At 35.9% G+C, this 14,601-nt stretch overlaps 1 pseudogene; it reads right to left on the reverse strand.

The window, feature by feature from the left end:
* Positions 1-7,408: 7,408 nt before the first annotated feature.
* The window catches only part of LOC149138432 (bidirectional sugar transporter SWEET1a-like), a 60,113-nt pseudogene continuing 52,920 nt past the window's right edge, over positions 7,409-14,601 (reverse strand).

Here is a 14,601-nt window from a genome sequence, read left to right on the forward strand (position 1 = left end):
GCGACCCAAAAGGTGGACCCGATAGATGATTGAACCATGCCCGAACCTTTTAAAATCAAGATTGAAGCAATGATGGGCGGGAATGAATAGTTTGGGCAGTGTTTCACTGTTTATAAGCAAAACAGTCATAATGGAGCCATTTTTAATGTTCAGCTGCTGCAATTAATCAGCAGTATGGCCGAGAAGGAAGCAGGATACCGTTTGTCAGATCAATGCATTCAATGGTTATGGCTCCTTTGGTATTTCACGCCACCTGCTCAAAGGAGGACTGCAGAGCAACAGAGGGGTCAAATCCATTTACAGCACAGCCAGATTTGTACCAGAGGCCCACTCCTGAATGTAAATGTGGTTGGTGGCCATTTATGGGCTCTTCCACGCATAGCTAATATAGAGATTGTGTAATGAGACACCATATATACTGAAAAAATAGATGTAATGCGATTGATGAGTGTTTGATGAATGAAAGTTTTGTTGTTGCCTTTAACTTCTAGAGACTGTAAATACTATGAGACCTGCAACTTTTGGTCTTGATTTCCAACTAATACAAGCTTCTTTTGCTGTCACTTGCTCACTTTCCACTTCTCTTTCTTGTTCCAGGCTGTGTCTGCTTGCATATATTTGATGTGCTGTAAATGTTTGACATCGGAGGGGTTGTCATCCCACCTCCGTGTTATAATTTAGTGGTTCATTAAAATTGCTTGCAGAGTGCTGTTGTTTTAATATCAGGGAGCTGTCATCCTGTCTGTGTATTAAACAATAGTTTTACATATCTTCTAACTGGTTGCAGCTAGCCATCACAAGGTCCTGTGTATCTGCTGGTGTAATTAGTCTTCTCCATCATCGCCTTTACCTTAAACTGTGAGTGGTTTGTAGTTGAAAGCCTTGTAGTTTGGGGGTCTTCACCCATGTCTGGGGATAGTCATAGTAGGAATGGTTATCTGGCTTAAATGTGCAGCATATCTTCATTTATTCATCATCTTATCCGACCATAATTGTTGAATTCTTAATGTTCCTAAGCATCACTAATTTACAACCTAGGTGAGTTTCTTGGGGTGATAACAGTTATTATTGTGCCCTTACATTATTATTGTTATGTCAGCTCTGATTATATTATGACCCCTTGGACTCCTATATATAGAAAGGAGGTCTTGTCATTTATATCATCTAAGAATTGTTCATTTGTGTAATGTAAAGGAGGTTTCCCCCTCGAAGAGGCGTATTTATATGGCGTTGATCTATCTTTTCTATCTTTTTGTGAGCTAGTTTCATAACAATCCATGAGTAGAAGTACTAGAGAAGAGCCTAGGATATTCAAATTCCATAAAGTTATGCTCCATGTAAGACAATTGAACATAACCATGGATAGGGGAGATTAGATGTAGGTATGGTATCAGATGAAGCAATAAATTGAATGAGCCATCAAGGAAATGGAAATGCAAGAATGATAGATATGAGCCACTTGTTGCAATATGAATCATTAAAGAGAATAATCATAAGAACAGAGCCCACCATATTCTAAAATGTAATGACAGAAAATGAAATGATAAGGATTGCATTAGAGAATTATTGTTTACACGTTACAAAATTAAATTTAAGATAACGATATTTAAAGATTCATCAAGTCAAAATAATTATAACAACCTATAGATCAACTAAATAATGCAGATGGAATAAATTAATATATAGAGGAAGAAGGAGAGAGAAATGAACCAGCACATCCTAAGATTACATCAAATACTTAAGGCATAATGATGATAGATCTACAATCATATCAAACAGGAAAAAGAAAGAATAAATTAGGTGCAGGGGAAGCATGTCAAATTAAGGTTAAAGATAATATTCATGCATGAAAAGAGGAAAATATGGAACCTAGATGAAATCAAAGAAGAATCAATCAATCTAATGTGGCATAATGAGAACTAGAAGGAGTGCAACTCATCAAAGGAAAAATCAGTTCATGGGGATTTGTGATATGGAGCAAAATGTAAGGTTTCATATGCTGACTTATTTGTTTCAAAAGGTGCATTTGGGAAGCATATGTCCATGGGGATCCTAGATATACAAATATTAGGAAGCTCTTGTTTAGGGGGATATGTAGAAGAAAATAATTGATTAAAAACAATAACATATGTTTAGGGGGAGTTAATTTCAGAAGAATAATGAAATGGAAAGTTTGGAAACATTATATGTTTGGTCTCATTTCATTTGGTATAGGTGGAAGAAACCATTAGTTTTAGAAACCATTGGTATCAACAAACCTGTTATATTGATCTAGAGGGGGAATTTGGATTCTGGGAAAAAAATTGGTGTGTTGGTGTAGCTTTGCATTTGTACAAAACATAGAACATGCTATCAATTTCTAGAGCACATGTGGAAATAGGTATTGAACACAACTAGAAGAAAGTGTTCAACCTAGAATTTGGGAAATTGGTGCACTAAGAGTACACAGCAGAGCTTGAGAGGATGGACAACAAGAAATCAATTTCCTCTTTCCCCACAATTAGTATTAGAGGACATCATTGGTGGAGTTGAGACATTTTGGTACAAATATCAGTCACTTGATGTTCCAACTAGGGGGAATGAGAAACTAAAGCCCTTTTCCATTGATGTCAAATGGGTAGAATGAATATACATTGGCACTTCAAATCAAAGAGGAGAGTGAGCAGAATTTGGAAGCTCAAAGTTATTAGTGGGAGTTTCAACAACATGACAAGGGAAGTGAAGTCTAAATCCATAAATGACCAACAATATCTAGTGTTATTGCCATCAATGCTAAAAGGGGTATTTTTGAGTATGTTGGAAGTTTATTTCACTGATGTCAAGTTTAGGGGAGCTTGTTAAGTATCCATTTTCATCGATTTCATTGTTGTATATTGAATTTGTCTTTGATTAATGAGTGTTGGAAGTCTAGCTTGTTTGTTGAGTGTTAGATGTGTAGCCGAGGTAGTCTATCTTTGCAGTGATTTTGCCTCTAGTTTTCTTGTTCAAAAGATAATTAAAATTTTCTAGTTAGATAGCTCTTTTAGAGAGATTTCCAATGGTATATAACACTTTTGTTTACTACGCACAAATGAAGAGAAATATGAGTTTGAAGTGATGTAGTCTAGCCTTTGGCAACAAATATGAGCTTCATAGGATCATTAGGACAATCAAGGATGCTTTAAGGAGTCTAAGCATCCAGATCCATCTGAGATGCACAAAGGAATTTGAGAATCCATATACATTAAGATGCACCAAGGCATCTGGGCCTTTGGGAGTGAAATAGGGAAACACTTAAGAAATGGGCCAGATTCATATTTCCTAGTTTGAAACAATAGGTGGATCTTAGTACAATGTAGCTACAAACATGTCACAAGATGTAAGGTATAGGTGGTAGTGATGTGGCATGGAAGATGACATGGAATCTCAAGGTGATAACATGTGGCACGTGACAAGGTAGGATACATTGTACAAAGACATGTAGTGAGTTCTTATCGGTCTGCAAGGCATCAATGTGGGAGAATTTGATACATTGGGATTCACACCAGGAGGTGGTTTTGTAAGACTTCATAGCGTTAAATAGTTTCTCCTTTCTAAGATATTTTGGAGTCTAGAGGGAAAAATTCATCTAGGAATTTTGGTGTACAAGTGTGCAGGCAACAAGCACTTTGAGTTTTTCCCAAATATGAATTTTTTTAAGCATAGATAAAATGGTTGAATTTTTTCCTAGTCAAGGTTCTTAGCAAGAGGAGGTATTTGGGTATCTAGGCCTCCAAGCATGCAACAAGCTAAGCTAGTAATGGGTGACCTAGCTCTGGATTCAGCCAAAGGTATATTTATTGGTCACGGTTCCATACAAGGAAAGGTTTTGGCATGCTTGCAGAGAATCTGACCATCCGAGGATCAAACAATTCACATGTTTTTGAGTTTTGGAAAAGCTTAGATGCTAGAGCTCTCAAATATTAGAGTTACCATAATGCTTGAGAAAGGTGAAGCCCATGTCAAATTTTTAAGGATTATTTAGGCTTGGAGAAATCTAGGTGTGTGTTTAAGTGAGAAAGGAAAAGGGCACTAGATATAAGATCACAAGACTATTTCAGATGTGAGGACATCCAAGCATAGATCACCTTTGAGAATGCATTACTAAGAAAACAACTAAATGTTTATTTTCTAGGATTATATTTAATGTGGTTTGACGGGGTCACACAAGAACTTAGGTTTAGTGTCTTTTGAGCATAATCCTTTGGTTTTGGGCCTCAGTCATATGACTTAAGGAACTTAAAAAAATCAAGATCTAATATTAGAAATTTGCTTTTTTAGGCACCAAATTTGTTAAAGAGTAAGGACTCTAGTTAAAGAGATTCAAAATTTCAAGAAAATAATTAGTTGACTAGATACACATTCGATGGAGATGTTTCGAAGATGGTCTTATTGTAAGGTTTCATGTGTTTAAGGTTAATCCCATGGGGACCAAGGGGACATGGAAATAAAATATAGTTGGGTCTTCTAAACCAGATTTGTTGAAAGAAAAATAAAAGAATAATATAGTTTTCTTTATATTTAATGAAGTGTCGATGTAACCATGATTGGATGATTTGGTTTAGTATAGATAAGGCATATAAGTTTGGAAGTGGTGGAAGAGCATGTGTTCTATGAGTATGTTTTCTTGGTAATTCACATTTGTCCTATGTGTTTTATGCAGTTGAAATGGTGAGGAGTCGAGTAAAAGAGTGTAAATATGCTTGAACAAATCTCCATGTCATAGGGAGTGAAGGAAATTTAGAATCAATTCTAAGAAAGATGTGTGACAAGAGTAGCTAGTTAGTCTAATGGAGTACGATGTGATACATTGAACATATGTGGAAGAAAGTGCAAAAAAATTGTTGTTTGTGAAGAAAAATGAGAGGTCTTTCTCTAAGTGAGGTTTTGAAGCTTGTTGAAGAGAGGTAAATCGGTCTTCATAAAACAGGAGGGCATGCTCATGATACTTGTTGTACCTAAACATAATGTGGTCATAGTGCATCAAATGATACCAATTTTTATTTTGATATATGATGCGTATATTGGTTGGAGTTTGTTGTGATATACTCATGAATACACAAATTTGTTCATACAAAGTATATCTTCCTAGCCTTATAACTTCTAAGGACATGATATATGAGCATATACCATTTCCTATAACTTCCAATGTTTATGGGTTGCAAAAATATGATGGAAATGAATATAATCTAATCCATAACAAAGCTATGGAAAATTCCACTTTTCCTGGGCTGAATTTCTCCTTCCAAAATTGTAAATACATTATTCCTGAGTTGAAAAATTATGGCCCATTCTGAAATATCATGCTTCTATCCTCCATGTTTTTATGTATTGCTGTGAAAAATCCCTTAGATCCTATCTTCAATTCTACATGACCTTTTGGAGACCAATGTTTCATTATCCACCCTATTAATGATCTTTCTGTGGGCCAAAGACCAATAGATTTTCCAATTATGGCATGATGTTGCATTTATTGTATTTTCTCAATGATTTTTTATGAATTTATCTCAAATATGACCACTTTATCTACTTGTGGAATGCATGACCTTGTTTTCATCCATTCACCCATGACCTCCTTTTCATTTTCTTCCCTGAACTTGTTAGGGTCATCTGCCCTATGGCTTGAAGGGTCATTTTTAAGGTTTTTCACCTTCTTGTCATTATTCGATTTGAGTCTCTACCCTACGTCCCAAGTTTCTTTTTTGTCAAATTTTACACAACAGGGTTTTACCCATAATTTTTTTTTTTTAATAAATTAAATAATGGTAATAACTAGATAATTAGATTGATGATTTATTAAAAAAAAAAAAAAAAAAACCTTAAAGAAATAAACAAATTACAGCATAATAAAATATTAATAACACAATTTCAAATTAAAACATGAAAAATAAAATATTTTTAAACAAATTAAAACATAATAAAGTATTAATAGCACAATTTCAAATTAGAACATGAAAAATAAGAAATTTCTATTCAGAGGATATTGTCAATAACGCAATTTAAAATGGAAATGTTTTATATATATTTAAGACTTTTTAGGTAAAAATTACCTTCTAAAAGGAAATATACTTTTAGTAGATGTCTATGTTCTATTTATAAAGGTGATTATAAATTGTCAAGAAAGAATTTTATCACTATTTTTGTTAGTAAAAGGGTAAACACAAGTAGCTATAATTAAAACAAGCCTCAAAAGCCCATGATATTTATTTAAATAAGGTTAAATATGTTATATTTTTTCCCCTTCTCTATTCAAACATTTTAAAGCAAGCGATTTATAGTCTAGTATGTTTCTTTTTGCATCGTCACCACCAAACCATCCTTGTGTACAAAGTAGAGTGGTGACACCGAACAACTAATTCTCCAATGTACATAGCTAGCATGTGAATTTAAACAAGAGTCATGTGGTCATGATGTTACTGGCTTTGCTTGTTTTTCACTAGTATTTTTTTTAGTCTTATGTTGCTCATATATTTTTTATTAAAAATTTAATTATTAAAAAAGTTCAAGTAAAGTTAAAACATTTGAAAAACCAAAACCGTCCTTTGTCCACTAGGATTACAACCCAAAATATTCTCTAGAGAATACCAATCTAAAGAACAATTAGCTCTTGGAGTGGAATGTGCTACTGATGGCATAAAAGAAAACTTGGATGGGCATCCATCATCCATATTGGAGACATAATTATCAGGATAGATCTTCTTAGTCTCCACCTCCTCCTTGTTCAAACTCTGATCCACGGATGCTATTTTAGTGACTCCTGAAGCATTTGATGTGGTATTTGTCATGAGAACATTTAGATTACCTTTCTGACATCCTCCTTGGCCATGAAAGCCTGTTTCTTTGCTTGGTCTAGAGTGTGCTGGCCTTACAACCACACCCTGCGGATAACCCAAACCAAATTTCAATTTATTTCTGGCATGACTATCTCCTTAAGAGAGGTTTACCAGCCACTTCTCGGCATCATCCCATTTTGAAGGAGCTGGCTTAGAATGTGGTCCTAGAACTCGCCTGGGAGGGGCTCGATATGCGTGGTGAAATTCAAAACTAGATACACTGGTATTTTCATGTCCACGTTCATAATCAAATTATCATCTTCAAAGGACCTCATTGCATGTTTAAAGTTCAAGCTAATTTCATATTCCATCTGTGTGCTAGTAGGTTTTGTATGTGCTAACATACATTTGCAACTAAACATAGGTAGTCTCATCTCTCAGCTAATCAAGAGAGATATAGTTTCTGTACTATAGTAGATTTATAGTAACCATCAACAATAGAGAATTCATTTGACAAATATACCATTGAAAATCCTTGATATGATGATGCCATATGTTTGTCAAGGGTTGGATGATGCTTCATTTGAAAAAGTGTCTATCATAGAATCAAGGTACCCTCACACCTTTTCCTGAGTAATTGTATCAATATGAGGTGAAGCTCTTTGAAAAGACATAAACCTTGGACTCGACACTTTGGCAAGAATCATTGAGTCCGCCAGAACCTTCTGAATGGATGCACCATGTACAACCTTTTTGGGTTTTGTTTGTGGAATTCCCTCCATCTTCGTAGATGAAGTTGCTTTCGAATTTTTGTACATATAGTACACAGTGAGCTGAATGACTCAACAAACACACCCAAATATGTTGGGTATCTACAAGACGGTCATAATGATTCAAAGCAAACCCAATTTGAATACTTTCCAAAAATCATGAAAAGACATTGATTAATTGCATATGAAAAAATTTGAAGAAAATAAAATTTGGAGCAGAGGACTGCTCTTCTCAGTATTAGAAATAACTTAAATAAGATTACATTGGAAACATCAGTAATAAATGACTGCAGTGGAACTCGACTAAACAGGACTTAATTTAAACTAAACTGGGACACTTGGATGGACAGTTTTGACACCTAATAGGTGGTTGGAATTAGAATATCCAACACTCCACCTTAATTTCAACCACATAAAATTGAATTAAGACACCTACTAGTATATGTCTCAGCTAGTCTTACAATTTAAAAAACTGACTTCAACTACATTTACGCCTATTCTTCTCTTCTTCCAGATCCTGTAGCCTCTAAATTGTTTCAGTTTTTTCTCTTTGTTGTATCCTTTTGTTACACGTCAATTTTTCGCCATGACACTTGATCAGTTTATGGATATTTCTACCATCCGTGAACATGTTGAAACCAACTCCCTCATAATTCAAACAACTCAAAATATGTCAAAGTACATGAGAAATTTGGGTCAAATAGCCCTTACACCTTATTAAGTTCCAAATACACCGATTTCTATAAAGTTTCCCGCTCATGTGATAAAATTGACTTTGAGAACAGTGCAAAGTTGTGCTCTCTCTGTGACTATAAACCCGCGTAGGTGAATTCTAGAAAGTAAAAGTAAAATTACATTCTAGAAACATAGTTGGTCGAATAATTCCTAACTAAATGCTTCTAGGTGATGACTATTTGAACTATAACCCTCATAAGATGCATCTCCATCCCTTTTCTCATGGTAACATAATACTTCATTAAAGGAGGTTCATCCTCTTCTTAGGGATCTGAAACTTCCCCCTCTCTGATCTATAAAAGGACTAGAGGGTTGAGGGATGAAGAAGGTCAGAATTCAGAGAATACAAACTTATGTTGTTGGTTTGAGATTGGAGAGATTGTCATCTGCGAGGAGATTGAAGGAATTTGGGAGGGACCTCACGACATCAAGGCGAAGGTTGTAAGGCTCATCTTATCTTTTGACTAATACAAATGAGCACTTTCTCCCATTGATTTTGTCTTTCATGAATGATGAATAGTTTATAATTGTTTATTATATTCATTAAGGAAAATTCAATCCCTAATTTCCTTGATCATTAGGCTAAGTTGTTTGAATTATTATATCACATGTTCTTTTGATCCTTTTATCGTTTATATTTGGAAGTACTATCAAGCATTGAAGAGCTGCATCAAGTCACAATAAGGGATCTTCATCAGGAATTTCATGAAACTGGTAAGAGGTCTATCCATTAGCTATACTACTTATAATTTGAACAAGTTCAACCTAGAGAAAGAGTGAGTTCATTTGTCATGATTGTTTCTAGTTTTCATTTAGGATCTAGGGAGATTTCTCTTGTCCGCAAGATGGATTGTTCGATGTAACAAACTGGCGACCATACTGGGTGTTAGGGTCATATAATTTATAGGATATCAAGGTGATTGAGTATTTCATAGTTTGCAGATTTCATATTGTTCATAGATTTCAATATTCAATTGATTTCACAAAAAGAAGAAAGAAAAAATGAAAAGAAAATAAAAGAGGGTATAAAAAGAAAAAGAACAAAAGAACAAAAGAAAAATATGAGAAGAAAAGAAAACCCCAAATGTTTTTCAATTTATACAGTCTAGGCATGGTTGAACAAATTTCAATTTCTGTGGATAGAGTAGAAAATAAAGATCTAGCAAACAGTCTAAGCTTGGAAAATCAGTAGCTAGGTAGAAATGAAATTGGTTCAACTGTTCAATTTGGACCAATGGGAGAGATAAATGATAGAGTAGATTAGACATAGAAAAAAGTGAAGAAAGGTCTGCAAGTCCAAATGCACCCTGTAAATGAAAAAAAAGGAAAAAAATGTTAGATTAGAAAGATAAAGGATTGGTAGGTTGAAAAGAATTACAAAGGAAAAAGACATGAAAAGCTCTTTAAAGTTTTATGATATAGCTCATGTTTTTTCCTAATGTTGGAAAAAGAAATTAAAAAGGGAAATGGGTCTCATATCATTATTCCTAACTTTATCCTATACTCCTATACCCCGCCCCCTATTAATTTTCCTGCCCAACCACTCACCTACCCGTCACATCAAATGTTACTCACCCCTAACCTTTCATCTAATCTCCGCACCCGACATACGATCCAATGACCCATATGATTTTTAGGCCCCCCATCACCCTCTGAAGGTTAATGCTAGGTGGGGGGGTCCAAAGTCAATGGTTTTGGACCACTTGCGTGTCACACTCTCGGGATTTCGCACCCCCCCCACTCATTCTGCTTACCACTCCAATGGCCCCCCAAAAAGTGGTTTCCGCATTTCATCAAACCACCTTCCTTCGTTATGACCGTTCACCAATCCTGCCACCCTTGTGATGCCACTCTGTCCCATCAACCTATCACCTCCATTCCCACGCTATGTCGTTGCGCATTCAATTTGCTGGACTGTTAGCCAACGAACCCGCACCACTTCAGGCCAATTCAATAAAAATGCTTCCAAAGCTACAAAGGCACCATTTCCCACATATTTACAAATTTTAACGTGCTCTCTCTACTTAGAGGTGCAATTCAAGATTATTTCAGGCATACACATAGAAAGCAGTGAGCACACTAAAAAAACAATAGAGTTGCAGAAGGCTCCACTTTTCTTCATTGATCAAACATTCCCCTTCTTGAATCCCACTTCCTATTCATTTCCTTTCTTTTTCCCTCTTTGAGTTCCTATTTCTTCTCATCCCTTTCTATTGCAGTTCAACTGCAAATTCAAAACAATTCAGGTTTAAAATTTGCAAAAGACAGCCATGCCACCAAAGAAGAAAGAATAGGAGATCTTCAATCCAATGGTGCACCCACCACTGGACTTGGACCACATTCCACTAGCAGACAGAGACTTCAAAATACATGAGACACTCTCAGAATTTGATTTGTTTGACATCTACTACTGGTGGGAGGATAAATTTGTTGATGAAGTAGATGACATAGGGCTATGGGACGCCAATTTTCCTTCCTATATCTTTCGAAAAACCCATAGTTGCCTAGAACTAATCATAAAATGCCACTCATGTTATAATCCACAGCATAGGGTAGTGATAGCCCCAGCAGGAGACATATTGTTTACCATTGATGCCAAATCTATAATGTAGATGATGCAAGCTCCTATCATTGAAGGAACCACTCCCTTTTCCCATGAGATCCTCAGTGAAATGTATCAGAGGCTAGACTTCACCAAAAGAGCTAAAACCTTAGAACTCTTCATGACTGAACAAACCCCACTACCTAGCAAGAATCCTCCTTATTCCTCCTCTTCTTTCCTTGATAGAACCAGGCATATAGTCACTGTACTTTCATATTTGCTGGGCTATTATTCAGATCAGTGGCTTGATGAGGCTATAATAGGTTTCCTGTCCATCTTATCAGCAAAATCAAAGCCCTCTGTCCTATTCAATTTCAATCAATTCCTAGAAGATGCCATCCATGAGCAACTTGTAAATTTCATCACATAGGAAATGTTTCAGTACTCTTCAGTGTTGGTATATATGTTTTTTTACTTTTAGGTAGACATATTTTAGTTTACAATGACTAAGTTAAATGAATAAGGTGAACCCCAATCTGTTATTTTCTGGACCACCTTAGTGATGAAGGATCAAAATCACTTCACCTACAAGACATTTATAGAAATGTTTGATCGTCCAGCTATGAGCCTCCTCAATGGAACTGCAAAACCCATAATTAGTGAAGAAATTAAGAGGATTATGCAATTGACAAACCAAGCAAGAACAAGAGATTGGTACTTGTACCAAAATTACACAGAATTAAGAGTATATGGATGTGAGTTGGCCCCTTACAAGCTACCAAAGTTCCTCCCCATGAGGATCTTTGCACTTGAATATATCAGGCAGATGATCAATGCAGATGAAATACATTTTGTAGCAGCAAAGAAAAAGTCACAATTTAGGATCAAATCCCAGATTGGTCCTTTCATTTGCAACAACAGGGTAGCTAGTGAAGAGGCAGACAAGAAATTGAAGGAAATGAAGTTCACTCATAGTTTTACATGGTCCTATGACCCATGGAGCATCATCTCCAAGAAAAGGGTAGAGAAAAAATCAACACCCTACATTCACACTCAAAGGCCTGAAATAGAGAAATTTATGAACCAGATTGAGTGGATGCCTGACACACTACAAGAGGCTGAGGAACAAGTAATTTCTTCTTCAAGTGCACAGAATCCTAGGTAGCAGGAAAAACAGGGTATAGAAGACACATTAGACAAGGGCAAGGAACAAGAAAAAGGAGCAACTGGGAAAAGGCCAAGAGAAGATCAGTCACCAGGGACTAATACTTCTATGAAAGAATTCAAATTGAAATTTAGAAAAAGAGCTAGGAAGAACATGGACATAGGCAAGGAATCACCGCAACAAACAGTCATTAATCTCAGTGATATTCCTGATTCATCCCCAACTGGAGGTCAATCTCTTCCTGCCACTCCAATCTCAGAAAGGAAACAATCTCTTCAAGTTTCCACATCTACCAATGTAACTGGAGAAAAGGAGGAGACTATCTTTGATACTTTCAAGGAAATTAAGATCAGAAATGAGATGTTGAAAAAGAGTACTTATGCTCAATTCTGGAAGCAAAGTGCAACTTCTCAAGGCAGACTCCTCTCAGCATTTGATTCAGAAAAAGGAAAAATGCATATGGCATTTTTGGAAGCACAGATAGCAGAGCCTAAAACTCTAGCTGATTACAAACATACCTCTTTTGAGTTTGATGCCAAGAACGTTCATCCTATTGATCAGCTGGAAATGCACAAGAAAACAAGTGAAATGATCTCTTCTACTCTAACCATTACCTCCATGAATTTGTTTAAAATGTAGGTGGCATGTAAAATGCCCAATCTCAACTAAAGATGGAAAATATTTCATCCCAATCAAAGGACAACATAATTAAGTCTTTGGAAGACTTAATAGTGAGAATTGGATATGATCCCTCAGATGTAAAAGCAACAGAATAAATAATTAAGAAAAAGGAGATGGATATAACAGCTTTGAAGAAGAAGCTCAAAATACCTAAAACACATGATCCCTTGACCAAAGAGATAGAGGAAACAGAGAGTGAGAAGGCTGAAATGATGAAATTAATAATGGAGCAGTCTCTCAAAATAAAACAAATGGAAGCAGAAATGGAGAAGATGGTACAAGAGAAAGAAAAGGTAGCACAATGTGCCAACACCACTATGGAGGCTCTTCCTCTTACAGATATTCCTAGAGCCACTCTAGCAACTGTTGCTATAGGGATAGGAAGCAGTACAGAACATCTAGTTAGGTCCATGGAAGGTATGAATCTTCAGACCGAGGAAATCAAGAGACTAGAAACCCAAGTCAATGTTCTGCAGGACCAAATCAAAAGAGCTGAAAGTGCACACTCAGTAGAGATGCAGAGGGCACAGACCTTAATTGAAAGGTTGTAAAAATCTGAAAAGTAATCATCCATTGGTAACACTCTATGAAGGGTGAAAGAGATCATCTGGCACAACATCATCAATGCCATGAATGAAATCTGGCCGAGCATCCAAATTATATTTGAACAAAAGCAGTTAGTGGAAAAAGCTAGAGAAGCTATTTCATCTACTAATCTAAAACTGGGAGACATGCCAACAACAACCAACATAATTATTAAATTTCTAAATTCAAGGAATAGGTATCATCTAGAAGAGCTGGGAGCAGCAAACGAGACAAAAACTATTCTACAGGTGAAAAAGGTATTGACTAAGAAGAATCTGAATGTACAGCTTGAGGAAAAATGCTAGAATTTGGAGCTCACAGTGAATAGGTTTTTCAACAGAATTGAGCCTTTAACACAGAAAGGTCTCCCTTCTTTGTTTGTCATTAATGACAAACTCATGGCCAGAGAATATTATGCCAAGAGGATCCAAGGCATAGCCCTGGATGCTATGAATCTCTCCAACATTAAACGCAACAAAATAAGAAAAGCATTGCTGGAAGCTATCAGCAATCCAATCTATATCGAGCATGAACTGAAGCACATTTTTACAGTCAAATCCACTTTTTCATGGTACACTGAAGCTGATGAAATATATCGCAGATTAATCAAGGTCAAGATTCCAGATGAAGAAGCATGGAGTGACTTGTGCGATTCCTAAGAGGAACGGGACAAGGATGATTGAAGAAACAATGAAGAGCCAAGTCAGCAGAGCCACTACAACAAAAATTAATTACTCAGCAACAACATCTTGAAAAAAGGGGACCAGATGTCCAAGTTATCTCATCATGGCCACTTCATGGTTACACTAGTCAAATTTTCTTTCATTATAATTAATAACAAATTGCGAAGTGTACAAGGCAATCATCGTAGGTTTTTGTTAAATACTTCATGAATTGGAAGTATTAGGGGTTGGACCCGAGTTATTGAACAATCTTTCTTTTGGAGCACTATAATTTTTGAGTTAGAGCATCAGTAATAAAAGACTGTTTGCAAGATACTTGAGCTGTTTTTACCTAGTGATGTCTTCTTTCTGTGTTAACATATTGTTGTTTTAGTCATTATGCATCATTAAATCTAATTGTACAACAGAGATTATAGATTAAGATATGTTGTTGGAGCGGCTTATTTTTATCTTTTATTACAATCTAAATGTTTTCTTCTAATGTATGATTAAGAAACACTTAATTGTTTTTTAATCATTATTGATTTCATTGTTCTGTCATCTCATTTTCCATTCTGCTTTTAGATCCAGTAAAGATAGTTAGATTGCCTTGCAAATGCTCTGGAAAAGTTGATGTTACCACCCAGCCTTTGACTCCATAGCCCAATGG

The sequence above is a fragment of the Pinus tabuliformis genome, chromosome X (genome assembly GCF_031772625.1).
Source record: "Pinus tabuliformis cultivar Carrire ecotype Pingquan chromosome X, CPIR1, whole genome shotgun sequence".
Taxonomy (NCBI): Eukaryota; Viridiplantae; Streptophyta; class Pinopsida; order Pinales; family Pinaceae; genus Pinus; species Pinus tabuliformis.